This window comes from Notolabrus celidotus, chromosome 14 (assembly GCF_009762535.1).
Source record: "Notolabrus celidotus isolate fNotCel1 chromosome 14, fNotCel1.pri, whole genome shotgun sequence".
Classification (NCBI taxonomy): domain Eukaryota; kingdom Metazoa; phylum Chordata; class Actinopteri; order Labriformes; family Labridae; genus Notolabrus; species Notolabrus celidotus.
Window position 1 is genome coordinate 20728839 of NC_048285.1, and position 4486 is coordinate 20733324.

Here is a 4486-nt window from a genome sequence, read left to right on the forward strand (position 1 = left end):
TACTCCATTACATTTCTATCAATGCTCTAGTTACTCACTACTTTTGCTTTGGTGTCAGCTCATGAATTTCCTTCTCTTTTCTGAAATCTGATCCCTAAGACAGTAAAATGTGTTTGTGTAAGCTAAGATATACTTTATTGGTCCCCCATTGAGGGAAATTCTTTTGTTACAGCAACTTACAACACGGGACAGGGGTATACAACAGTGTACTAACATTGTTAAAAAATATAATAACAATAATAATAGCAATGACAAAGTAAAATAGAGTAAAATAAAATAAAATAAAATAAAATAAAGTATGACAACTATTATAGATGTACACACACTATGTACACTTGTACATAGTATGTTATTGCACGGATAAAATTGCACCAGCTTATTTAAACAAACATACACAGAATGAAGAATCAGTGCGACTCAGATTCAATAGTTATTTGTGAATGTGCCAAGTCACATAGTAGCTGCCATGTAGTGAAATGAAAGATGAGAATAGCTGATTAACGGGACATTGTGGTGCTGGTGTTAAACAGTCTGATTGCAGATGGGTTGAAGGACCTGTGGTGCTCTCCGTCCTGCAGGGTGTAGTTCTGTTTGTTTCAGTGGTTTAGTCGTACCTGTATATCATGCAGCTCCAAACACAGAGCAAATTTCACTCAGATCAGGCAGTTCATTTAGAGGTGATGATGATGGCAATAATTCACCACCTGAGCACCCATGGCCATATCTTCAGCCTGTGTTAGAGGTTTTTGAAATGAAGAATGACATGCATTGTTTGAAATGTTCACCCTGTTTCCCACTCTGCCCAAATATACAAACATTCACTGTCCAACCTGAGAAAGCGTGTCGAGCTACGTAACGTTTGTTTAATTCCAGATGAACATTTCAAACTAAGTTTTCTGTGCTTGGAGTGAGTTCCTGTTTTTATTCCATGGTATAGTTTTTAGAGATTAGGCTAATGTTTTCTAAATAAACGTAATGTAACAGAATGTACTCCTATGTAATCATGACTGCACTTATTTATTGTGAAAATACAAAGTTTTGAGATTTCTTTAGAAGTTCTTTGAATACTTAAGTATTTTTAAAAGCAAGTACTCCAGTACTTTAACTCAAGTAATACTCTGACAGAGCAACTTTCACTTGTATTGGAGTAATATTTGACCTGGAGTATCTATACTTTGACTTAAGTAATGAAGCTGTGTACTTTCCACCACTGATCATTATTGATTCTCTAATGTCTTTTTGTTATGCTGCCCTTATAAAAGCCAGTCTATGAACTTCCGGTACAGGTCTTGCTAACTCATGCTGGCTTGACGCCGTTAGCTATCCGCGCTTCCTGCCCACACTCAGCACGCAGCCTGCGTCCCACGTCACTCAATAAATAGTCATCAGTGCTGAGTTAAAGGTGCAGTGCGGCTGTTATTGCACAGTCAGCGTGGCTACCGCGCTGAGTACCCACGCAGAACTGCCACACCTTAGTTTCGACATTACTTATCCATGGGCTTACTTCGGCTTGAGTCATCTTCTCACAACTTACTGGAAAAGGCATATCTGTTGTCACATCATTGCTTAACCCCAAAACAGATTGTGGAAAGTGGTTTTCTTCACCTCAACTTCTGGGTTTATCACAAATCTCTTCTGAGGACTGGTTATTGGCCAATCTTAAAGACATCACTCTAAATGAGTCAAACAAAAGAAAATAAAACAAAAACTTAAGAACTAAAATAAAAAATCTAATTTAGCGAGACTCAAATATAACATTTTTTATTTCACTTTGTATGTTACCTTGACTAAAAAATCTCAGCAAACCTGTATGGCATAACAGGAACACTTAAGAGGAAGTGACTCATCACATCACCAATTCTGTGAAAGACACATTATAGAGCAGCTGTCTTGCATGTCCTGACACTCCTATGCTTGCTCTGTCTTCTTGATGCACCCCAGTATCAGTTTGATCTCACTGTCCTTGTTTACTGAAATGCACCATTGAACCTCTTTTTGAAGTCCTTCAGATCGATATCTGAACAATGCTCACACGGAACAGAAAGGTTCCCCCCCTTGTCATCGGAGATTGTAAAAGTAAACATGTGAGTCATTATGCTCGTGGGGTGTGGGCTAATTATTAATCCTAATGAAGACCATGTGATGAGTTATGAAATCAATTATTTAAGTCATCACATTTCTCTGTTTGTGTGTGCATAATGGGTGTGTGTAAGCTCATCATTACATCCCCTTGTAATTTCTGAAACAACCCCTGTTTCCAATCAATGCCCGTCAGCGCATCGCAGTGATGATTAAACCAAAGTCGTGACCTCATCACCTCAAGGGACTGATGGGAAATATCTGCTTGATCAGTAGAGCTAAAATTCAACCACAGAACGCAGACAGCAAAACAACACAAACATGTGCTGTGCAGTCAAAGCAGAGAATAGGGATGTGAATCTGTGAGTCAGTATGCGTCAGTGTGAGTGTTGACGCTCAATGAATATGTCAATGTTCACATAAAAACACTTGAGATGACACACATTCAAATCCAAAAACAACCGTGAAGATTTTGCCAGAGGTTTGGCTCGAGGTGACAGCAGGTAAAGTATGTGGATTGGCCTGTCGAGGGGGCTTTCAAAGTACCCTGCAGTCAGCTCCTCCCTAAATCCCATTAAGAAACAACAAGTCAAGAGCCTCACATGAAGACAATCAGCACTGTGCCCCATGGGGGGTGAGAGGTAATGTGACCTAAAGCTCTGTGATGTGGACTGTCACATGTGTGAGAGTGATCAGGCTCACTGTAAAACCAGGGTCTCCTGTCAGAGGAGAGCAGCATTTATTTTCACACACAGCTGATAATTAGATAGACATGGCCACGTTATCAGTTGTGTGTCAAACCCTCCGGGGGAATTCTTAGCAACTGTATAACAAAGAGTAATGTGATGTAGGGCCCATCAGGCTGTTGTCATGGTGCGTTGGCTTAACTGTAACTAGTCTGCTTGTGTTGCAGAGAACCCTCTCTCCCTCTCTGAAGCACACGCAAGTCATGTGAACAAAAAGACAGCAATTGTTGAGACATAATTTATGCAGAATAGAAATCTCCTCATCGAGTTGTATGAATAACTTTTGTGTTACTTTCCTTTCACAGCAGTTTAGCATGGACTTTCAGACTGAAGTGAAAGTTTAGGTTCTAACTTTCAAAAAAAGTATTCATAACATTAAGCTAACTCACACATGGATGCTTCTTTTTAACCAACTAGATTATGCATGGAGCGAGTGAAGAGTGTAGATTTTGACCCTCATATCTTAACTTTTGAGTGGCAAAGCGAGAAGGACTTTTTAAAACAACACTGGGGAAGTTTAAAAGATAAACTGTTTTTATGGCATGTTAGTTTTTTATTCATTCAAACTATAGAACTAATCATAGATTTATTCTAAGCAAGGGTAAGTGCTTGAAAAGAAGTAAAAACTGATAAAAGAAAGCACAAACAACACAGATCGGTATCAGATTTAAAAAAAAAAATCTTAACCCACCATTTTACTATTTTTGGCAAGTTCAGGTCAGATAAAAGAGACTGCAGCTAAGACATAATATATTATAGTGCTTAAGAACTGATGTGGTGAGCTTAGTAGTAACCAATGCATGTTTTAAACTCCCAGGAAATAGAAGCAACTATAGCGTTCACACAGAATCATATGTTTTGCCAGTCAAAGCATGTAAATTGGACCATTCAGGCACACACCATTTAACCATTATTCACAAAAATGAAGAATCTATCAGCAAGGCACTGTATTTTGGAACTGGTGGTGTTCTGGCTGAAGTTTGTTACTAGTACTACCAGCATTGATCAATAGCATATCAGTAGGCCTTGGCTGTATTATGCAGGACAGTGAAAGCAGGATGCACAATCTTGAAACCCACTAGGAGTCAACTGACAACTATTGAGCTTTTTATTAACCCCTAGAAACCCAAACATGATGCAAATGCAGCTATAAATCTCCTTTTGGACGACCAGAGTACAACTTAATTTGCTGGCTGGATCTTACGCAGTGGCAAGACACAGAAAAATAAGTCTTGGCTGGATGTCCAGGAGCCCCAACTCACAGCAACATTTTGGTGAAGCCACAAAAAAGTTGGGCACTGCTCCTAGAGGGTATACCATTGTTACTTGCTCTGCTTTCATCTTTGTCTGTGGTCCCTTTGGCATATTTAGCTACTGAAGCTTTCTCAGGTTTATAATGACATAGCATCTGAAAGTGGTATCGATGCCAAAGACTGAAACACAAATTGAAATTGCAGGCCAGAAAAGTTTAGAAACATCTACACAAGTCATTTGCTTCATTGTTAACTTAAAAACAATGTCTTTCTAGTTGTAATGTAGTGATGAAGCTGGGTTGGTGCACAAATGTTCCTTCAATTCAAGCAATACGATCAATTCAAAGAGAAATGTGTTGCTCAAACAATACAGTATCTCTTAAACTCTCTTAATTTGCAGATCTTAGC